This window comes from Phoenix dactylifera, chromosome 3 (assembly GCF_051530095.1).
Source record: "Phoenix dactylifera cultivar Ajwa chromosome 3, Ajwa_hap1_PhDact_Kaust_v1.1, whole genome shotgun sequence".
Taxonomy (NCBI): Eukaryota; Viridiplantae; Streptophyta; class Magnoliopsida; order Arecales; family Arecaceae; genus Phoenix; species Phoenix dactylifera.
In genome coordinates, this window is record NC_143192.1 from 2,282,562 (window position 1) to 2,308,480 (window position 25,919).

General features: G+C 34.7%; 1 long non-coding RNA gene and 1 other non-coding gene across 2 annotated transcripts; both read right to left on the reverse strand.

Annotated features, from left to right (window-relative positions):
• Positions 1-419: 419 nt before the first annotated feature.
• On the reverse strand, positions 420-24,101 carry LOC103708692 (uncharacterized). Its single transcript, XR_604330.6, has 3 exons — positions 23,965-24,101; positions 21,729-21,835; positions 420-551 (listed from the first exon to the last, which is right to left on the reverse strand). It is a non-coding gene; the product is annotated as an uncharacterized LOC103708692 (long non-coding RNA).
• Positions 23,972-24,103, reverse strand: LOC113462832 (U4 spliceosomal RNA). The gene has a single exon (XR_003386000.2). It is a non-coding gene; the product is annotated as a U4 spliceosomal RNA (small nuclear RNA).
• Positions 24,104-25,919: the final 1,816 nt, after the last annotated feature.

Below are 25,919 nucleotides of genomic sequence, written 5' to 3' on the forward strand. Positions count from 1 at the left end.
TGTGTATGGAAAAATTATCAAGATTTTAATGTTGTTGTTGTTGGTTGAATCATAGTCTTAGTTACTTCAGGAACTAAGTTAATCAAACATTGCGAATGATCATGAGTCTGTAATGTATTCATGATTTATATAGTTCTTTGTCAAGGTAACTTACTACAGAATAACAATGCTATTTGTTGGTGGTGGTGATTCTACTGCAGATTCTACTGCGTTGTTGCATATTGTTGTTGTACATTCCATGGTTACTTTTAACCATGTAACTTTATCAGTAACTTTATTTATTTTTATTTTATTATATTTGTTACATTCCGAACCCAACATCCGAGTCTGACACGCGACGGCCGCATACTCTCTAGGGTAGAGCCCTAGAGAATATGCAAGGCCTAAAAATATAATACAATCTCAATATTTGTAATCAACAATAATCTCAATTCATACCAAATAATAAAGATGAAAAAATTGATCATCCAACCAGTATCCGTGATGCTCTATCAAATCATCCCCTCCACATGTGATCTCAACTGCGGCCATGTACTATGCAACCTACAACTCTGAAAAAGACAAAGAGGAATGGGTTGTGAGCTTCACAGCCCAGTAAGAATCCCCATACATCCACACCAGCACGATAATAATATAAGTTTGAAAACTGCAAAAAACCGTTACACACATTATGAAATCACAAACCAGCTATCAATAATACTCGAATAATCAATATAAATATATACATCAAATATCAATAGAGATCTAGCTACTCAAGAGTGATATATCATACGGTATCTCATAAATCTTCATTAGTGTTTTCAATGCTTGTCATTCCATTACTTTTTAACTTGATTTAAATCAATTATCTTTTCGATTTTAGGTCAAATCTCAGTCATATTTACCTGCCTGTGATGGGGCCTGCCAAGGTATTACATTTCTAGCCTATTACGGGGCCTGCTATAGTCTCACATTTATAGACTATGATGGGGCTTGCCAAAGTATCACATTTTCAGCCTATGAAAAAGCCTGTCATAGTAACGAGATAAGCCCAAAGTCCTTGTTTATTCAATCCAATTCACATCCACACATTAATTCCTTTTTAGTTCCAGCTTTAGACTAACCACGGTCACATTTTCCACCCGTGGCAGGGCAATCAATATAACATTGTTAGCAAGAGCACCACATCTATTAGTTTGATTATGCAAGTGTAAGTTATACTCATATATGCATCTATCATACTATCAATCACAAGCATACACGATCAAAATATGATTAGATATAGAGACCATCATAAATCTATTCTTGCTTCTTACTTATCTAAATCAGTTGTATATCATATATATATATATGTGTGTGTGTGTGTGTGTATACAAAAATATCTATATCATGCAGGTTGGTGTACAAGGATTTTTACCTCTTTACTGACAACCCCGATTGGCTAATCACCTGCCCATACTGCAATCTACAGACCGGGGTGCACAGAACCCTGCTCAATGTCCTCTTGTCTAAAAGATTTTTCTTCTAAAGAACCAAAAAACTATCCAACACATATAGAACTATCCAACAGCCCTCTTAACCAAAGATTTCTCTGGATCAAGCTAGAAAGAGAAAGTACCAAGAGAAAAAAAAAAAGAAAGAGAGAGAAACTAGAATATAAAATTTTGCTGGGCTTTTTTTTGGTCGGATGATTGTAGCCCCATAGAAAACTAGGGTTGACCGTAAAAAGAGACTCATATAGGAAGATATACAATGCCAACTAGATAACAACGCTCAATTATTTGAATCAATCAGTACAGCGTAAGTCAATCTTAATCCATCTGATCAAAAAATATATATCCAATCAAGGCAAAAGATAAGAGGTTATCGATTATGAGTCCAGTGGCGATCGACAATAGTCGGGTGCAGGATGGACAGGATCGACTAAGTAATAGCGTTCGAAAATCCAGATCGATCCGCTCTGACCAATCTAACTAATCAAATCATTAAACATAAATCAGATCATGGAACAAGTAACACAATAAAGATTCATAATGATAGAGTTTAGTAGTGCTCGGTAATGGTCGGAGTAAAACTAGCGCAACAGATGGTTGCAGCAATACTAGGACCCTCTATTAAGATCAATCTTGATCCACAATAAAAATATCTAGGACCCTCCTTCTAGGTTCATAGAACAAAGGAAAGAGAGAAATAACAAAGAAACAATTCAAGTAGAGAGAGAAAAAGAGCAAACCAGCGGCAGCCTACAGCAGTCTCTGGTGATGGCAATGACAACGACCTCAAGTAGCAAGCCATCGCCGGTGGTGGCCAGAAAAGCAAGAAAGAAGAAAGGAAGAAAGCAAAGAGCAAGGGATGATCAATCTTGGCCTGGATCATGGCTGAATTGATGGTGACAAGGTGAAATTCTTTTGGCTAAAATCGAACGAGAACACTATGCGATCACTGTTGATTAATCGAAGAGTGGTGATGCCAATAGAGAGGATGGGCCTTTTATAAGCCAAATCCAGGCACTGTTAGAGTCCCAGTGGCCTTCAAAGTCCGCTCCTTGCTGGACTTAAGGAGTCCCATCAAGAGTCTTCCATCCTTGACTCACGTGTCGGGTCCACGTTGGGTGGCCCACAAAGAAACTGGACTTTATATTCTCCCCCTATTAAAACAATTTTGTTCTCAAAATTAACATATCTAAGGCTCAAACTTTGAAAGAATACAACCGTCATATCATCCTCGAGCTCCTAAACAATCTCCCACTCAGAATGCCTACTCACAAAAATTTGACATAAGGAATTACGACATACGAAATCATGACATCTCAAAACAATTATAAAAAAAATCTAATAGCCCGATCCAAACATGAGAATTCAACTTACTCGACTTTCCTAGCCATTTGCATACTCTATAGCCCTCGAAATTTAATCCACCAATAGAAATACATCTCTTTGCAATATCTAAATATGCCAATACGAAATATAATCCACATACAAATTTAACCTCGAAGAATAATCTCTTCTAATACTATGAAAAATGTTTCTTAACTCACTCCAGTACTATAACAGATCCATGCACAAACTCCACTCTAATAATTAGCAGCAAAACTAAAAATGCGATCATATCTACACCCATATCAAGTTTAAACTTCCAAGTCACTTAAACAACATCTGGACATTGTATAACCGGCACACCATGGTTAACCTTCATACATTTACATTGGGTCTAACCTCTCTTATCATAATCAGAGACAAATCATCCAGTCTTTTTGTACTCATTATATACCAAATCCGATTTAACATTTTATCACAACGCCTAGTGATCTTACACCTAAGTACTGATTTTATTTATGCTATTTTTCTCACATTTGAAATGATCATAACCTCAAGATCTGATACATTTCTATCACAATCTCTAGTCATTTTAAACCCATGCTTTGATTCCAATTTTGTCACAATCGCCAATTATCTTAAACCTCAAACTATGATGCCATTTATGCTACAGTCCCTAGTGGTCTTAAACCTTAAGCCCTGATATCACTCTGTCACACCCCGAACCTTAAGGTTATTGCATGATCTCCACAACCTTTTTAGAATCCAAAATATTTAGGCTTAATTTAAAGAGGGTTAACCTTAAATTTTCTTAACAATTTGATTAGGCAATCTATATTCATCTTCCTTCCAATAGAATTTACTCCAAATTTAGTGGGTTAGAAGTCTTTGAGTCAATATCACTATGAGTAGAAATTAACCCAATTAAACTCCAACTCTTTCTTCATCAAAATTCTTAATATCTATCATCAATACTACATATGATAACTCATGTAAGCATCTCAAAATCAAAGTCTCCACTCAATACAGTATTCTACAATGACAAAGATCCCTAGTCAGATCATAAACCAAGACTTGAGTTTAAATTAACATATCCAATAATCTATGACAATTATAAGAAAAATCCAGTAGCTCGATCCAAACATAAAAATTCAATTTACTCAACTTTCCCAGCCATTTGCATACTCTATAGACCTAGAAATTTAATCTACCAATAGAAATACATCTATTTGCAATATCCAAACATGTCAATACCAAATATAATCCACATACAGATTTAACCTCGAAAAATAATCCACTTTAAGACTATGAAAACTCTTTCTTAACTTCCTTGAGTACTATGACAGATCCATGCACAAACTCCACCTTATAATTAGCAGCAAAACTAAGTGCGATCACATCTACACCCATATCAAGTTTGAACTTTCAAGTCATTTAAGCAACATTTGAACATAGTATAACTGGTACACCATAGTTAACCTCGAAGAATAATCTGCTCTAATACTATGGAAACTCTTTCTTAACTCACTCTAGTACTATGACAGATTCATGCACATACTTTTCACTCTAATAATTAGCAGAAAAACAAAAAGTGTGATAACATCTACACCTATATCAAGTTTGAACTTCCAAGTCATTTATACAATATTTGAACATAGTATAATCGACACGCCATGGTTAACCTTCATACACTTATGTGACAACTCTTATCATGATCAGAGACAAATCATCTAGACTTTTTGTACTCATCGTATACCAAACCTGATTCAAATATTTTACCACAATGCCCAGTGATCTTATACATGAGCACTAAATTTATTTATGCTACATTTTGTCATGTCTAAAATGATCATAACCTCAAGATCTGATACATTTCTATCACAATCTCTAGTCATCCTAAACCTATGCTCTGATTCCAATTTGTCACAATCCTCAATTTTCTTAAACCTCAAACTCTAATGCCACTTATGCCATAGCCCCTAGTGGTCTTAAACTTTCAGCCCTGATACCACTTTGTCACGCCTCGAACCTTAAGGTCATTTTATGATCTCCACAATCTTTTTAGAATCCTTTAAATTTAGGCTTAATTTAAAGGGGGCTAAACTTGGATTTCCTTAACAATATGATTAGACAATCTACATTCATCTTCCTTCCAACAGAATTTAGTCTAAATTCTGTGGGTTAGAAGTCTTTGAGTCAATATCACTATGAGTAGAAATTAACCATATTAACCTCCAAATCTTTCACCAAGATTCTTAATATTTATCATCAATGCTACATATGATAACTCATGTATGCGTCTCAAAAGCGAAGTCTTCACTCAATATTGTATTTTACAATGACAAAGATCCCAAGTCATATCATAAACCTAGACTTGAGTTTAAGTTAACATATCCAATAATCTCCAACAATTATAAGAAAAATTCAGTAGCCTGATCCAAACATGAGAATTCAATTTACCCGACTTTTCCAGCCATTTGTATACTCTATAGCCCTAGAAATTTAATCCACCAATAGAAATACATCTATTTGCAATATCCAAACATGCTAATACCAAATATAATACACATACAAATTTAACTTCAAAGAATAATATGCTCTAATACTGTCAAAAATCTTTCTTAACTCACTCTGGTACTATGATAGATCCATGCACAAACTTCACTCTAATAATTAGCAGACAAACCAAAAGTGTGATCACATCTACACCTATATCAAGTTTAAACTTCCAAGTCATTTAAACAACATCTGAACATAGTATAACTGATATGCCATGGTTAACCTTCATACACTTATATTAGCTCTAACCCCTCTTATTATGATCAGAGACAAATCATCTAGTCTTTTAGTACTCATCACATACCAAATCTGATTCAAACATTTTAACACAATGCCTAGTGATCTTATACCTATCACTGAATTTACTTATGCTGCATTTTGTGATGTCTGAAATGATTATAACCTCAAGATTTGATATATTTCTATAACAATCTCTAGTCATCCTAAACTTATGCTCTGATTCCAATTTTGTCACAATCTCCATTTATCTTAAACCTCAAACTCTGATGTCACTTATATCATAGTCCCTAGTAGTCTTAAACTTTAAGCCCTAATACCACTCTGTTACGCCCCGAACCTTAAGCTCATTGCATAATCTCCACAATCTTTTTAGAATCCAAAATATTTAGGCTTAATTTAAAGGGGGTTAACCTTGGATTTCCTTAACAATATGATTAGACAATGTACATTTATCTTCTTTCCAACAAAATTTGTTCTAAATTCCGTGTGTTAGAAGTCTAGGTCAATATCACTATGAGTAGAAATTAACCCTATTAACCTCCAAATCTTTCTTCACCAATATTCTTAATATCTATCATTAATGCTACATATGATAACTCATGTAAGCGCCTCAAAATCGAAGTCTCCACTCAATATTGTATTTTACAATGATAAAAATCCCTCGTGAAATCATAAACCCAGAGTTGAGTTTAAGTTAATCCAGTAGCCCGATCCAAACGTGAGAATTCAACTTACTCGACTTTCCCAACTATTTGCATACTCTATAGCCCTAGGGATCTAATCCACCAATGGAAGTACATCTATTTGTAATATCCAAGTATGCCAATACCAAATATAATCTACATACAAATTTAACCTCAAAGAATAATCTGCTATAATACTATGAAAAATTTTTCTTAACTCCCACCAGTACTATGATAGATCCATGCACAAACTTCACTCTAATAATTAGCAACAAAACTAAAAATGCGATCACATCTATACACATATCAAATTTGAACTTTCAATTCATTTAAACAACATCTGAACATAGTAAAATCGGTACGCCATGGTTAACATTTATATACTTAGGTTAGGTCTAACCATTGTTATCACAATCAAAGACAAATCATCCAGTCCTTTTGTACCCATCGTACACCAAACTCGATTCAAATATTTTATCACAACGCCTAGTGATCTTATACCTATCACTGAATTTACTTATGCAACATTTTGTCATGTCTGAATGATCATAACCTCAAGATCTGATACATTTCTATCACAATCTCTAGTCATCTTAAACCTATGCTCTGATTCCAATTTTGTCACAATCCTTAATTATCTTAAATCTCAAACTCTGATGCCACTTATCCCACAGTCCCTAATAGTCTTAAACTTTATGCCCTGATACCACTCTATCATGCCCTGAATCTTAAGGTCATTGCATGATCTCCACCATATTATCAGAATACAAAATATTTAGGCTTAATTTAAAAAGGGTTAACCTTGGATTTCCTTAACAATACGATTAGGCAATCTACATTCATCTTCTTTCCAATAAAATTTACTCTAAATTCCGTGGGTTAGAAGTCTTTGACTCAATATCAGTATGAGTAGAAATTGATCCTATTAACCTTCAAATATTTCTTCACCAAGATTCTTACTATCTATCATCAATGCTACATATGATAACTCATGTAAGCATCTCAAAATCAAAGTCTCCACTCAATATTGTATTTTACAATAACAAAAATTCCGAGTCAGATCATAAACCGATACTTAAGTTTAAGTTAACATATCCAATAATCTCCAACAATTATAAAAAAAATCTAGTAGCCCGATCCAAACATGAGAATTCAATTTACTCAACTTTTCCAGCCACTTGCATACTCTACAGCCCTAGTAATTTAATCTACCAATAGAAATACATCTATTTGCAATATCCAAATATATCATTACCAAATATAATCCACATACAGATTTAACCTCAAAGAATCCTCTGCTCTAATACTATGAAAAATCTCTCTTAACTCCCTCCAGTATCATAATAAATCCATGCACAAACTCCACTCTAATAATTAGCAACAAAACTAAAAGTGCGATCACATCAATACCCATATCAAGTTTGAACTTCCAAGTCATTTAAACAATATCTGAATATAGTACAACCGGTACGCCATAGTTAACCTTCATACAATTATGTTAGGTCTAACCTCTCCTATCATGACCAAAGACAAATCATCTAGTCCTTTTGTACCCATCGTATACCAAATCCAATTCAAACATTTTATCATAATGCCTAGTGATCTTACACCTAAGCACTGAATTTATCTATACTATATTTTGTCATCTCCAAAATTATCAAGATATGATATATTTCTATCACAATCTCTAGTCATTTTAAACTTATGCTCTGATTCTAATTTTGTCACAATCCCCAATTATTATAAACCTCAAACTCTAATGTCACTTATGCCACCGTCCCTAGTGGTCTTAAACCCTAAGCCCTAAGACCACTCTATCATGCCCTGAACCTTAAGGTCGCTGCATGATCTCCACAACCTTTTTAAATCCAAAATATTTAGGCTTAATTTAAAAGGGGTTAACCTTCGCTTTTCTTAACAATTTGATTAGACATTAATCTACATTCTTCTTCCTTCCGACATAATTTACACCAAATTCAGTGGGTTAGAAGTCTTTGAGTCAATATCACTATGAGTAGAAATTAACCCTATTAAACTCCAAATACTTCTTCACCAAAATTTTTAATGTCTATCATCAATGCTACATATGATAACTCATGTATGCGTCTCAAAAGCGAAGTCTTCACTCAATATTGTATTTTACAATGACAAAGATCCCAAGTCAGATCATAAACCTAAACTTGAGTTTAAGTTAACATATCCAATAATCTCCAACAATTATAAGAAAATTCTAGTAGCCCGATCCAAATATGAGAATTCAATTTACTTAACTTTCACAACCATTTGCATACTCGATAGCCCTAGGAATTTAATCTGCCCATTGAAATACATCTATTTGCAATATCCAAATATGTCAATACCAAATACAATCCACAAGCAGTTTTAACCTCAAAGAATAATGTGTTCTAAGACTATTAAAAATCTTTCTTAACTCCCTCGAGTACTATGATAGATCAATGCACAAACTCCACTCTAATAATTAGCTGCAAAACTAAAAGTGCGATCACATCTACACCTATATCAAGTTTGAACTTCAAAGTTATTTAAACAACATCGGAACATAGTATAACTGTTATGTCATGGTCAACCTTCATACACTTACATTAGGTCTAACAACTGTTATTACAATCAGAGACAAATTATCCAGGCCTTTTGCACTCATCATATACCAAACCCGATTCAAACATTTTATCACAACAGTTAGTGATCTTATACCTAATCATTGAATTTATTTATGCTACTTTTTGTCATGTCCAAAATTATCATAACCTCAAGATCTGATATATTTCTACCATAATCTCTAGTCATCTTAAACCTACGCTCTGATTCTACTTTTGCCACAATCTCTAATTATCTTAAACCCCAAACTCAAATGTCACTTATGCCACAGTCCATAGTGGTCTTAAACCTTAAGCCCTAATACCACTCTATCACACCCTGAACTTTAAGGTCGGTGCATGACCTCCACACCCATTTTAGAATCCAAAATATTTACGCTTAATTCAAAGGGGGTTAACCTTGGATTTCCTTAACAATTTGATTAGACACGCTATATTCATCTTCCTCCCAACATAATTTACTTCAAATTCAGTGAGTTAGAAGTCTTTGAGTCAATATCACTATGAGTAGAAATTAACCCTATTAACCTCCAATTTTTTCTTCGCCAAGATTCTTAATATCTATCATCAATGCTACATATGATAACTCATGTAAGCATCTCAAAATTGAAGTCTCCACTCAATATTGTATTTTACAATGACAAAGATCCATGGTCAGATCATTAACCTAGACTTAAGTTTAAGTTAACGTATCCAATAATCTCCAACAATTATAAAAAAAAAATCTAGTAGCTTGATCCAAACATGGGAATTCAATTTACTCAACTTTCCTAGCCATTTGCATACTCTATAGCCCTAGTAATTTAATACACCAATAGAAATACATCTATTTGCAATATCCAAACGTGTCATTACCAAATATAATCCACATACAGATTTAACCTTGAAGAATAATCAGCTCTAATACTATGAAAAATCTTTCTTAACCCGCTCCAGTATTATGATAGATCCATGCACAAACTCTACTCTAATAACTAGCAGCAAAACTAAAAGTGCGATCACATCTACACCCATACCAAGTTTGAACTTCCAACTCATTTAAACAATATCTGAACATAGTATAATTGGTACACCATGGTTAACCTTCATACACTCACGTTAGGTCTAACCACTCTTATCATGATCAGAGATAAATCACCTAGTCTTTTTGTACTTATCGTATACCAAACCTGATTCAAACATTTTACCATAACGCCTAGTGATCTTATACCTAATCACTAAATTTACTTATGCTACATTTTGTCATATCTAAAATGATCATAACCTCAAGATCTGATATATTTCTATCACATTCTCTAGTCATCCTAAACCTATGCTCTAATTTCAATTTTGTCACAATCCACAATTATCTTAAACCTCAAACTCTGATGTCACTTATGCCACAATCCCTAGTAGTCTTAAACTTTAAGGCCTAATACCACTTTGTCATGCCTCAAACCTTAAGGTGATTGTATAATCTCCACAATCTTTTTAGAATCCAAAATATTTAGGCTTAATTTAAAGGGGGTTAACCTTGGATTTCCTTAGCAATATGATTAGACAATCTACATTCATCTTTTTTCCAACAGAATTTACTCTAAATTTCGTGGGTTAGAAGCCTTTGAATCAATATCACTATGAGTAGAAATTAACCCTATTAACCTCCAAATATTTCTTCACCAAAATTCTTAATATCTATCATCAATGCTACATACAATAACTCATGTAAGCATCTCAAAATCGAAGTCTCCACTCAATATTGTATTTCACAAGGATAAAGATCTCTGGTCAGATCATAAACCGATACTTAAGTTTAAGTTAACATATCCAATAATCTCCAACAATTATAAAAAAAATCTAGTAGCCCGATCCAAACATGAGAATTCAATTTACTCAACTTTTCCAGCCACTTGCATACTCTACAGCCCTAATAATTTAATCTACCAATAGAAATACATCTATTTGCAATATCCAAATATGTCATTACCAAATATAATCCACATACAGATTTAACCTCAAAGAATCCTCTGCTCTAATACTATGAAAAATCTCTCTTAACTCTCTCCAGTATCAGAATAAATCCATGCACAAACTCCACTCTAATAATTAGCAACAAAACTAAAAGTGCGATCACATCAATACCCATATCAAGTTTGAACTTCCAAGTCATTTAAACAATATCTGAATGTAGTACAACCGGTACGCCATAGTTAACCTTCATACACTTATGTTAGGTCTAACCTCTCCTATCATGACCAAAGACAAATCATCTAGTCCTTTTGTACCCATCGTATACCAAATCCAATTCAAACATTTTACCATAATGCCTAGTGATCTTACACCTAAGCACTGAATTTATCTATACTATATTGTCATCTCCAAAATTATCAAGATATGATATATTTCTATCACAATCTCTAGTCATTTTAAACTTATGCTCTGATTCTAATTTTGTCACAATCCCCAATTATTATAAACCTCAAACTCTAATGTCACTTATGCCACCGTCCCTAGTGGTCTTAAACCTTAAGCCCTAAGACCACTCTATCATGCCCTGAACCTTAAGGTCGCTGCATGATCTCCACAACCTTTTTAAAATCCAAAATATTTAGGCTTAATTTAAAAGGGGTTAACCTTCGCTTTCCTTAACAATTTGATTAGACATTAATCTACATTCTTCTTCCTTCCGACATAATTTACACCAAATTCAGTGGGTTAGAAGTCTTTGAGTCAATATCACTATGAGTAGAAATTAACCCTATTAAACTCCAAATATTTCTTCACCAAAATTTTTAATGTCTATCATCAATGCTACATATGATAACTCATGTATGCGTCTCAAAAGCGAAGTCTTCACTCAATATTGTATTTTACAATGACAAAGATCCCAAGTCAGATCATAAACCTAAACTTGAGTTTAAGTTAATATATCCAATAATCTCCAACAATTATAAGAAAATTCTAGTAGCCCGATCCAAATATGAGAATTCAATTTACTTAACTTTCACAACCATTTGCATACTCGATAGCCCTAGGAATTTAATCCGCCCTTTGAAATACATCTATTTGCAATATCCAAATATGTCAATACCAAATATAATCCACAAACAGTTTTAACCTCAAAGAATAATGTGTTCTAAGACTATTAAAAATCTTTCTTAACTCCCTCGAGTACTATGATAGATCAATGCACAAACTCCACTCTAATAATTAGCTGCAAAACTAAAAGTGCGATCACATCTACATCTATATCAAGTTTGAACTTCAAAGTTATTTAAACAACATCTGAACATAGTATAACTGTTATGTCATGGTCAACCTTCATACACTTACGTTAGGTCTAACAACTGTTATTACAATCAGAGACAAATTATCCAGGCCTTTTGCACTCATCATATACCAAACCCGATTCAAACATTTTATCACAACAGTTAGTGATCTTATACCTAATCATTGAATTTATTTATGCTACTTTTTGTCATATCCAAAATTATCATAACCTCAAGATCTGATATATTTCTACCATAATCTCTAGTCATCTTAAACCTACGCTCTGATTCTACTTTTGTCACAATCTCCAATTATCTTAAACCCCAAACTCAAATGTCACTTATGCCACAGTCCATAGTGGTCTTAAACCTTAAGCCCTAATACCACTCTATCACGCCCTGAACTTTAAGGTCGGTGCATGACCTCCACACCCATTTTAGAATCCAAAATATTTACGCTTAATTCAAAGGGGGTTAACCTTGGATTTCCTTAACAATTTGATTAGACACGCTATGTTCATCTTCCTCCCAACATAATTTACTTCAAATTCAGTGAGTTAGAAGTCTTTGAGTCAATATCACTATGAGTAGAAATTAACCCTATTAACCTCCAAATTTTTTTCACCAAGATTCATAATATCTATCATCAATGCTACATATGATAACTCATGTAAGCATCTCAAAATTGAAGTCTCCACTCAATACTGTATTTTACAATGACAAAGATCCCTGGTTAGATCATTAACCTAGACTTAAGTTTAAGTTAACGTATCCAATAATCTCCAACAATTATAAAAAAAAAATCTAGTAGCTTGATCCAAACATGGGAATTCAATTTACTCAACTTTCCTAGCCATTTGCATACTCTATAGCCCTAGTAATTTAATACACCAATAGAAATACATCTATTTGCAATATCCAAACATGTCATTACCAAATATAATCCACATACAGATTTAACCTTAAAGAGTAATCAGCTCTAATACTATGAAAAATCTTTCTTAACCCGCTCCAGTACTATGACAGATCCATGCACAAACTCTACTCTAATGACTAGCAGCAAAACTAAAAGTGCGATTACATCTACACCCATACCAAGTTTGAACTTCCAACTCATTTAAACAATATCTGAACATAGTATAATTGGTACGCGATGGTTAACCTTCATACACTCACGTTAGGTCTAACCACTCTTATCATGATCAGAGATAAATCACCTAGTCTTTTTGTACTCATCGTATGCCAAACCTGATTCAAACATTTTACCATAACGCCTAGTGATCTAATACCTAATCACTGAATTTACTTATGCTACATTTTGTCATATCTAAAATGATCATAACCTCAAGATCTGATACATTTCTATCACATTCTCTAGTCATCCTAAACCTATGCTCTAATTTCAATTTTGTCACAATCCACAATTATCTTAAACCTCAAACTCTGATGTCACTTATGCCACAATCCCTAGTAGTCTTAAACTTTAAGGCCTAATACCACTTTGTCATGCTCCAAACCTTAAGGTGATTGTATAATCTCCACAATCTTTTTAGAATCCAAAATATTTAGGCTTAATTTAAAGGGGGTTAACCTTGGATTTCCTTAACAATATGATTAGACAATCTACATTCATTTTTTTCCAACAGAATTTACTCTAAATTTCGTGGGTTAGAAGCCTTTGAGTCAATATCACTATGAGTAGATTTTAATCCTATTAACCTCCAAATATTTCTTCACCAAAATTCTTAATATCTATCATCAATGCTACATACGATAACTCATGTAAGCATCTCAAAATCGAAGTCTCCACTCAATATTGTATTTCACAAGGATAAAGATCTCTGGTCAGATCATAAACCGATACTTAAGTTTAAGTTAACATATCCAATAATCTCCAACAATTATAAAAAAAATCTAGTAGCCCGATCCAAACATGAGAATTCAATTTACTCAACTTTTTCAGCCACTTGCATACTCTACGGCCCTAGTAATTTAATCCATCAATAGAAATACATCTATTTGTAATATCCGAACATATCATTATCAAATATAATCCACATACATATTTATCCTCAAAGAATCATATGCTCTAATACTATGAAAAATCTTTCTTAACTCCCTCCAGTACTATGACAGATCAATGCACAAACTCCACTCTAATAGTTACCAGCAAAACTAAAAATGCGATCACATCTACTTCCATATCAAGTTTGAACTTTCAAGTCATTTAAACAACATCTGAACATGTATAATCAGTACGCTATGGTTAACCTTCATACACTTACGATAGGTCTAACCTCTCTCATTATAATCGGAGATAAATCATTCTCTCCTTTTGTACTCATCGTATACCAAACCCAATTCAAATATTTTATCATAATGCCTAGTGATCTTAAACCTAAGCAATGAATTTATTTATGCTACCTTTTGTCTTCTCCGAAATTATCAAGATCTGATATATTTCTATCACAATTTGTAGTCATCTTAATTCTATGTTCTGATTCCAATTTTGTCACAATCCCTAATTATTATAAATCTCAAACTCTGATGTCACTTATGCCACAGTCCCTAGTGGTCTTAAACCTTAAGCCCTAAACCACTTTGTCTTGCATAATCTCCACAACTTTTTAGAATCCAAATATTTAGGCCTAATTTAAAGGGGGTTAACCTTGGATTTTCTTAACAATTTGATTAAACAATCTACATTCATCTTCCTTCCAACATAGTTTACTCCAAATTCAGTGGGTTAGAAGTCTCTGAGTCAATATCAATATGAGTAGAAATTAAGTCTATTAAACTCCAAATCTTTCTTCACCAAGATTCTTAATATCTATCTTCAATGCTATATATGATAACTCATGTACGCATCTCAAAATCAAAGTCTCCACTGAATATTGCATTTTACAATGATAAAGATCCCTTGTCAGATCATAAACCTAGATTTGAGTTTAAGTTAACATATCCAATAATCTCCAACAATTATAAGAAAAATCTAGTAGCCTGATCCAAATATGAGAATTTAATTTACTCGACTTTCACGGCCATTCATACTCTATAGCCCTTGGAATTTATTCCACCAATAGAAATACATCTATTTACAAAATCCAAACATGCCAATACCAAATATAATCCATATACAAATTTAACCTCGAAGAAAAATGTGCTCTAATACTATTAAAAATCTTTCTTAACTCCCTCCAGTACTATGAGGGATCCATGCACATACTCCACTCTAATAATTAGCAGTAAAACTAAAAGTGCGATCACATCAACACCTATATCAAGTTTGAACTTTCAAGTTATTTAAACAACATATGAACGTAGTATAACTGGTACGCCATGGTTAACCTTCATACACATAATGTTATCACAATCAGAGACAAATCATCCAGTCCTTTTGTACTCATCGTATACCAAACCCGATTCAAACATTTTATCACAATGCCTAGTGATCTTATACCTAATCAATGAATTTATTTATGCTACTTTTTGTCATGTCCGAAATGATCATAACCTCAAGATCTAATAGATTTCTACCATAATCTCTAGTCATCTTAACCCTATGCTCTGATTCTAATTTTGTCATAATCTCCAATTATCTTAAACCTCAAACTCTGATGTCACTTATGCCACAGTCCCTAGTGGTCTTAAACCTTAAGCCCTAATACCACTCTGTCACGTCCCAAACCTTAAGGTCATTGAATGATCTCTACAACCTTTTTAGAATCCAAAATATTTATGCTTAATTTAAAGGGAGTTAACCTTGGATTTCCTTAACAATTTCATTAGACACTCTACATCCATCTTCCTTCCAACATAATTTACTCCAAATTCAATGGGTTAGAAGTATTTGAGTCAATATCACTATGAGTAGAAATTAACACTGTTAACCTCCAAATTTTTCTTCACCAAGAATCTTAATATCTATCATCAATGCTACATATGATAACTCATATAAGCATCACAAAATCAAAGTCTCCACTCAATATTGTATTTTACAATGACAAAGATCCCTGATCAGATCATAAACCTAGACTTGAGTTTAAGTTAACATATCCAATAATCTCCAACAATTATAAAAAAAATCCAGTAGCCCGATCTAAACATGAAAATTCAATTTACTCAATTTTCCCAACCATTTGCATACTCTACAACCCTAGTAGTTTAATCACCAATAGAAATACATCTATTTGCAATCTATTTGCAATATCCAAACATGCCATTACCAAATATAATCCACATATAGATTTAACCTCGAAGAATAATCAGCTCTAGTACTATGAAAAATCTTTCTTAACTCCCTCCAGTACTATGACAGATCCATGCAAAAGCTCTACTCTAATAATTAGTAGCAAAACTAAAAGTGCGATCACATCTACACTTATATCAAATTTGAACTTCTAAGTCATTTAAACAACATCCGAACATAGTATAACTGGTATGCCATGGTTAACCTTCATACACTTACGTTAGGTCTAACCACTATTATCATAATCAAAGACAAATCATCTAGTCATTTTGACTCATCGTATACCAAACCCGATTCAAACACTTTATCATAACTCCTAGTGATCTTATACCTAATCACTGAATTTACTTATGCTACATTTTGTCATGTCTAAAATAATCATAACCTCAAGATCTGATATATTTCTATCACAATCTCTAGTCATCCTAAACCTATGCTCTGATTCCAATTTTGTCACAATCTCCAATTATCTTAAACCTCAAACTCTGATGCCACTTATGCCACAATCTCTAGTAGTCTTAAACTTTAAGCCTTGATACCACTCTGTTACGTCTCGAACCATAAGGTCATTGCATGATCTCCATAATCTTTTTAGAATCCAAAATATTTAGGCTTAATTTAAAGGAGGTTAACCTTGGATTTCCTTAATAATATGATTAGACAATCTACATTTATCTTCTTACAACAAAATTTGCTCTAAATTCCGTGCGTTATAAGTCTGAGTCAATATCACTATGAGTAGAAATTAACCCTATTAACCTCCAAATCTTTCTTCACTAAGATTCTTAATATCTCTCATCAATGCTACATATGATAACTCATTTAAGCATCTCAAAATCGAAATCTCTACTCAATATTGTATTTGACAATGATAAAGATCTATGGTCGGATCATCAAATCATAAACCTAGACTTGAGTTTAAGTTAACATATCCAATAATCTCTAATAATTATAAGAAAAATCTAGTGGCCCGATCTAAACATGAGAATTCAATTTACTCAACTTTTCCACCCACTTGCATACTCTATGGCCTTAAGAATTTAATCCACCAATAGAATAAATCTATTTGCAATATCCAAACATGCCAACACCAAATATAATCCATAAAGATTTAACCTTGAAGAACAATCTGCTTTAACACAAGAATCAGATGATGCTACAGGTAGCACAATAGAGATTTATAATTATAAAGTCCAATAGTGCTCGGCAATGGTTGAGGTAAAGCTAGAGCGACAAGTGGTCGCAGCAACACTGGACCAAGACCCTCTACTAGGGTCAATTCGAGTCTACAATGAAAACATCTAGGATGTTCCTACTGGGTCTATAGAACCAAACGAAGGGAGAGAAACGAGAGAGAAACAAATGAGGTAGAGGCAGAAATAAGAGAGAGAAGAGAGACAAAAGTACAGAGAGAAGAGAGAAAGCCTTCTTCCTCTTCTCAAAACATGGAAGACTCTCTCTCCCTCTCCTTAAACTGAGCCATAGAAGAACCCACTAGTAAAAATTACAGAGCTACATCCAGATTATCCATATAATCAACAACATTCTCCTCTACTAGAAAACTAACTCAAGTCTTCGATCATAATACCTTTTGGATCAAAGTATTATTGTTTCTAATTAGTTTCAAAGCTACTAAATGATTTATGATTGAAATATCACTTTGCATTAGGACTGAGAAAATCCAATTTTTAAATTTTAAAGTAGAAATGGAGCAGAACCTCTACATCTCCCTGTCCTCAATTTATATAGAGAGTACTTACCATAACTAACCCTCAAGCTATTTGTCAAATTTAAGGTCATTGCATGATCTCCACAATTTTTTTAGAATCCAAAATAATTAGGCATAATTTAAAGAGGGTTAACCCTGGATTTTCTTAAAAATTTGATTAGACAATCTACATTCATCTTCCTTCCAACATAATTTGCTCCAAATTCAGTGGGTAAAAAGTCTTTGAGTCAATATCACTATGAGTAGACATTAACTCTATTAACCTCCAAATCTTTCTTCACCATGATTCTTAATATCTATCATTAATGCTATATATGATAACTTATGTAAGCATCTCAAAATTGAAGTCTCCAATCAATATTGTATTTTACAATGACAAAAATCTCTGGTCAAATTATAAACCTAGACTTGAGTTTGAGTTAACATATACAATAATCTCCAACAATTATAAGAAAAATCCAGTAGCTCGATCCAAACATGAGAATTCAATTTACTCAACTTTTCCATCCATTTGCATACTGTATAGCCCTAAGAGTTTAATCCATCACTAGAAATACATCTATTTCTAATATCCAAACATACCAATACCAAATATAAACCACACATAGATTTACCCTCGAAGAATAATCTGCTTTAATACTATAGAAAATTTTTCTTAACTCCCTCCAGTACTATGATAGATCAATGCACAAACTTCACTCTAATAATTAGCAGAAAAACTAAAAGTGTGATCACATCTACACCTATATCAAGTTTGAACTTTCAAGTCATTTAAACAACATCTGAACATAGTATAACTGATATGCCATGGTTAACATTCATACACTTACGTTAGATCTAACCTCTCTTATCAAGATCAGAGACAAATCATTCAGTCCTTTTATACTAATCATATACTAAATCTGATGCATACATTTTATCATAATGCCTAGTGATCTGATACCTAAGCACTGAATTTATTTATGCTACTTTTTGTCATGTCTGAAATGATTATAACGTCAAGATCTGACGTATTTCTAACATAATCTCTAGTCATCTTAAACCTATGTTCGGATTCCAATTTTGTCATAATACCCAATGACCATAAACCGCAAACTCTGATGACACTAAGGCTGCAAATGGGTCGGGTTGACCCGTGACTCGAATCGATTAGACCCGACCCGTTTTAGAGGAACCTGTGGGTTCGGGTCAAGTTCTAAAATTAGACCCGTTCTGTTTTTCGGGTCGGATCTAGGTCAACCTAATCTCGATTTGACCCGGACCCGACCCGACCCTTTTTTTTGGGTCAATTTGGATCGTTTACCCAACAACCCGATCCGACCCAAACTCGAATTACCTATTTAGGCCCGCATGCCCACAGGTCGTAGCCCATAACCCATTCACTGATTAATTGACCCATTTTTTTGAGTCTCAGGCCCATAACTCATAACCCATTCCACTTATTATTTGATTAAGCATCAGCCAAAGGCCAGAGCCATCAACGATTCAGCCATAAGCCCATGACTCATACCCATTTGCAGCCTTATTGAATCGAAGGGGAGTCCCGAGTCCCCTAGTGAACCCTAGAGAAGTAGAACCCTCCCTTCCTTGAGTGCTGAGGTGAAGGCGCGGAGCGGCGGAGGAACCCTAGAGAACCCTTCCTTCCCGGGTCCATCTCCATTCTCCCCCTTCAAGCCTTCCTTCCCGCGGAGCAAAATCCTAGATCTGCAGCGATTCAGAGGAAATGAGAGAGCAGGGATGATCGTTGTGCCGGCTGGAAAGAAGGGACTCCCTACATGCTATAAAGGAAATGAGCATGTGAAGCCACTCGCGATGACCGTTGGGGACAGTAGTTTTGTTTTGGGTGGAGAGAAGGAAAGGAGGGATTTGGTTGGCTTGATACACGTCTGAAGCCACCCTTTATCTTTCATCCCTTTCTCTTTTTGGTTTTGGTCTTGGTTTTCCTTCCCTCCCATTACTCCTGGGGGGTTTAATGGCTGTTGTGCTGGGATGCTGTAGTTGCTGCTTGGGAACTCCCCCTTGAGGTAGAGATGACGGGATGGGACTTTTATTAGTGAGGTCCCCATCCTCGGTCCACGGTGGTCCCTTCTGGTGCGCAAGATAAATGCTTTTTTTTCTATGGGAGGAATGATCGGAGGCTAGTAGTTTGGCCTTGATCTGAAGCATTTGGCCCTACAACTTGAAAACCATACGAATATGAATTTTTTTTGGCACTTTTTTTTCAGCTCTTTTTTTCTTGTTATAATCCGGATCTGGATCGGATCCAAATTTTTTGGGTTGTCGGTTGTCCAGATATCTGACCCGATCTTCAATTAGGTCGTGTCTGAATCCAAAATTAGGATCCGAACAAGAAACTGGATCAGGTCGGAATCACTCAGGATCCGACCCGACCCATTTGCACTCCTAGATGCCACTTATACCACAGTCTCTAGTGGTCTTAAACCTTAAGCCTTAATATCATTCTATCACGCTCCGAACCTAGCACCCAGTTCTGGCACGTGACATGGCAGCATACTCTCTAGAATAGAGCCCTAGAGAATATGGAAGGTATAAAAATATAATACAACCTCAATATCTATAATCAACAATGATCTCAATTTATACCAAACAATAAAGTTGGTTCAATTATAAAATTTGATCATTCAACCAGTATCGATAATGCTCTATCTAATCATCCCCTCCACTTTTGATCTTAACCATAGCCATATATTATACAACATACAACTTTGACAAAGAAAAATAGGAAGGAGTCATGAGATTTAAAGTCCAATAAGAATTCTAACATATTCATACCAAAACAATAATAATATAACTTTGAAAACCGTAAGAAATCGTTGCACACATCATGAAATCATAAATAGGCTACCAATAATGCTTGAATAATCAGTATAAATATGTACATCAAATATCAATAAAGATCCAGCCACTTAAGAGTGATATATCATACAATATTTCATAAATCTGCGTTAGTATTTTCAATGATTTTTATTCTATTACTTTTTAACTTGATCTGAATCAATTATTCTTTCGACTTTGGACCAAATCTTGGTCATATTTTCCAACCTGTGATGGGGTCTGTCAATGTATTACATTTCCAGCCTATGGTGGGCCTACTATAGTTTCACATTTCCCGCCTATGATGAGGCCTGCTATAGTTTTACTTTTTCAGCCTATGATGGGGCCTGCCAAAGTATCACATTTTCAGGGCCTGTCATAATAACGAGATAAGCCCAAAGTCTTAGTTTATTCAATCCAATTCACATTCATACATCAATTCCTTTTTATTTCCAGCTTTAGACTAACCACGGTCACATTTTCAACCCATGACAGGATAATCAATATAACATAATTAGTCTAGAGTACGATATCCATTAGTCTGATTATGCAAGTGTAAGTTATGCTCATATATGAATCCATCATACTATCAATCACAGGCATACATGATCAAAATATAATTTGATACAAAAACCATCATAAAACTATTCTTGCTTCTTATCTAGATCATTAGCATATCATATATATATATATATATATATATATATATATATATATATATATATATATATATATATATATATCATGCAGGTTGGTGTACAAGAATTCTTACCTCTTTGCTGACAATCCTGATAAGCTAATCACCTGCCCACACCGCAAGCTACAGACCAGAGTGCACAAGACACTACTCAATGTCCTTTTGTCCAAAAGATTGTTCTCCTGCAAAACAAAATCAACATCAGAAATCATCTGAGGTATCTGACAATCTAAAGTCCTCTACTAGTCTAGTAGTGCAGTAACACAATAGAAACGAGAATCAAATCATGATATAAATAACACAATAGAGATTCACTATTATAGAGTCTAGTAGTGCTCAGCAATAGTCGAGATAAAGCTAGCGCAATGAGTGGTCGCAGCAACACTAGACCAGGACCCTCTACTAGGGTCGATGGTGACAAGATGAAATTCTTTCGGCTGAAATCGAATGAGAACGCAATACAATCACCGACGATTGGTCGAGAAGGAGAGGTGATGCCAAGAGGGAGGATGGATAAGCCTTTTATAAGCGAAATCTAGACAGACTTGAGGAGGAAGAAGAAGACTCCGGAGTCTTCCTCCCCTGGCTCACGTGCTAGGCGCACATTAAGTCGCCCACAAGGTTGGCCCAAGCCCAAAATGCTGGACCAAGCCCACAAAGAAATGGGTCTCGATAATATTTTTCTAATATATTATTACCTAAGTTGGTCGCTAGTTTTGTCAATTTCTCTATTATTTTGCCAATTTGAATCTTTGTGCCTCAGATCACGCCTTGCGAAAAAGGATAAACCTACCCAAATTCTAATATATGCAAAAAGATTTTGTAGAGTCAAATTAGAAATCCAATAATACCATAATCGAAGATCACTACCAAGCCTAGAATTAAAACCAGCACTACCACCACAGATGCTGGAGTCTGAATGTTCTTCGCTATTCGAAAAGTACCTTGACCAATCATTAATCATTTTATATTTCTTATTTTTGATATAGATATTTGGACGCAAGGCTGCAAAAATATTGGACTAGGTCGAGTGCTTCCCCGATGGAGCTGGGAAAGGAAGAAAAATGGCCAAGGAATGTGCTGCCATCGGTAGAAGGCTTCCCAACATGGATTATGAGAGACAAGGTACTGAGTTGGTATTTTTCAGCATACTTATATAGCAGATTCTTCTATCTCTGCCTCTAATAACACCATTTAAATTTTAAATGTCATAGTAGTGGAGTACCAAAGTTACTCAACTTGTAAATGTTCATTTTAGCAGTTTATTAGCCCGTACAAGACAATGCACATCCTCACTCTTTCGATCAAATTTGCACCCGTTATCCCTCCTCTCTCCAAATCTTTTAGGCTCTATACAGATAATTCATTTCAGACACTGGCTTTCTTGACTTAATCCTGAAAAATATGCATAAATTATTCTGCCCAACCTAGGACTGGCCTTCTTGATAAAGTTCTGTTATTGTGTTGATGAAACATATTGTCGATCAACCTACCCCTTGTTATCTTCCTTTAGATTTTATTTTTGACCGCTTTCCGAGACAACAATTTTAGGTTTTAAGCTCTCTGCAAGATGACCTGACGACATGCAATGGAAGTTCATCAGCTTATGTAATTCTGAGGCATTGATCTTATTTTGTAGTTTACTTTCTGCGCAAAGGCCATCATGCTTTTCCCCCCTTGTTCATTACGTTTTATTCTTGAAGATTTTCATCCTTCTTAGTCCACTTGAGCGGAAGTCAGCAGCCCTACTGCCTTCCAGGGCTCTTTTCAGCCAACATATGTCCGCATTTTTTTGTCAGTCCTAATGTCTATATAATTGTTCATGAGAAAAATATCCCGGACAAATTTATAATAGTAGTCCTTGATCGAAGAACAGTACTATACTGTTTTTCTCTTAGAATGTTATAGATGTTTAAAATTGCATTTGTACAGAAGAAGAAAAAAAATCATTCCGTCATGATGTATATTTTGGCCAAATATTATTGAGAATGACAGGCCAAATACACCTACGCTTTGCAGTCCACATAAATTGCAAAGATAAGTGATTACCTATGAAGGTGTGCTTCATAACTACTGAATTGATGAGTAATAATTCAAACTATTCGAATTCCTCAGGTAATATCAGAGGACAATGTGTTAATTTACCGGGTAATTCATCAGGTAAACAGTTTATAGAAAATTACTCTCAGCTATAGTCAGAAAATTTGCAGACGTGCAAACCATGGAATACATAGAATTCAAATATCGACATAATATCAACAAGAAACAACTCAATGATGAGAGAATTGAGTTGTGAGTTTTAGGGTTTTACCCTGGGTTGCAGGGAGCCCTTGCAGAAATTCTCGGTGGCATAAAGACCAAAGAGGGGGTTTGGAAATAGTTTTCAACCAGCAATTGACGCGCCTCGGTTAAAACCTCACAAGCTGCGTCATTGCCCCAAGCGCAAAGATAATTAATGCCCGACCCCTAACTTCTCCTTTTAAATCCTCGCTCGCGCTTCGCGTTAAGTTGATTCTCCGATGTGGGACTAATATCTGCAATAACCGATATGTTCATGATCACGTATATTTGCAGCGACGAGAAACTTGATCATGCCATGCTACTACGCACCGGGAACAAAAGCGCTCATAAAGCGAAGTTTTTAGCAGCCCATATACTGGGACCATGCTGAAATTTAGGCATGTTAATTAAGTGGGCTGGCTTTGGCCCAGAATTTGTTCATAGCTAAACATATATCAATGTCTTTATACTGAAATAGATAGTAAAATTGAGATGTGTCAACTCTTTTGCAAACTGGTCTGGTTCAGTTATCAATGCAAGTTCTCATGCTTTGATGATCTTAAGTTGTTACCTCAGTTACAATTCCTTTCCATATCCCTCAACCTTCTTCAATCCTACTCCTCAAATGGCACTTAGTTCTGTAAGTTCGATCATTGACAAAGTTCAAAGAAAGAGTGAACCATTCACCATAATCCATTTTTATCTATTTTGAAGCATTTGCAGGATAATGGCACCTTAACCTGTGGGTTTAATCGTCTCGATCAAACTTTTAGAGCAATACTATTAGAAGCCTGCCCCATACTAGGAAACTACTTTTCTTCTATAGCATATATGTACATAAAAGACCATGTAAATAATGAAAGAGCCATGTGAATTTAATCATGGACATGAATCACATTTTCCCAAATTAAGACTCCAATGCATTTATTGCTCACCTTCAGACTTTTCTCTGGTAAGGGAGAGTGACTGAAGCATGGGGCAAGCCTCCACCACAATTTTCATCCTTAAGAGAAAATCAAAGCTAGGGGTGCATTTCCTTATCTATATTCTTCTTATTGGATTAGGCTTTACATTGTGCTGAAAAGTAAAAACATCCATCTAATATGGTTTTATGCTTCCATGTTTATTTAGTAAGCATCACATCAAATCTCCAAAAGAAGTCGGAGTTCTGTACTTCTTAATAAGAGTCCAACAAGCCATACCATTCCTTCTTCTTTTTTTTTGAGGAAGTCAATACCATTCAATTGACCCTGCGCACTTTGAAGATTTTTTTTTTATGAGTCAATACCATTCAATTGACCTTGTGCACTTTGAAGACATTTAGGAACCGTACCCATCAGGGAATTAAAACTCTTGCTTAACGCGGTTGCATATTGGAGTGGGCTACCATTGCCACTTGCCTCGTTCAACCCAGCCCCCAAACTTGAACAAGGCTGGAGAACCCAGCCTCACGTTGTTAATAAAAAGCCATCATTGACATATTTTGGAAGCAATAACTTGTTAGCTGATCCTTCCTAAACTAGTTTTCATGTATTACTGGATGATACATGGAAATCTTCTTTATTTGCTTAGAGAATTTTCAAAAGTTTGATCAGCTAATCTAATGGATTGAATTGCATAGGTGCATGGTTACCATCTCTTACCACCACGTAACTTCTCCCACTTTTCTGGATCACGTCCCTTTTCTCCTGTACTCGCCGCCCATTTTCCATTTGGGTCTTTTTTTTACATAAATACCTTCCGAAATATCAAATTTTGCATGAATACCCTTCCAAAATTGATATTTGTATGTATACCCTTGTAAAACACTTGTTTTGCTATTCTACCATTTTTTATTCTTGTTTTTGCATATGTACCCACGCCATCTAACCCTATTAAAAAATTAATGGTTCAAATTAAAATGATTAAAATATCCTTAATGGGTAAATGTGCAAAAAAAAACATTTATAAGATGATCGAGATGGGGGACAAAAAAGTAATTTCAAA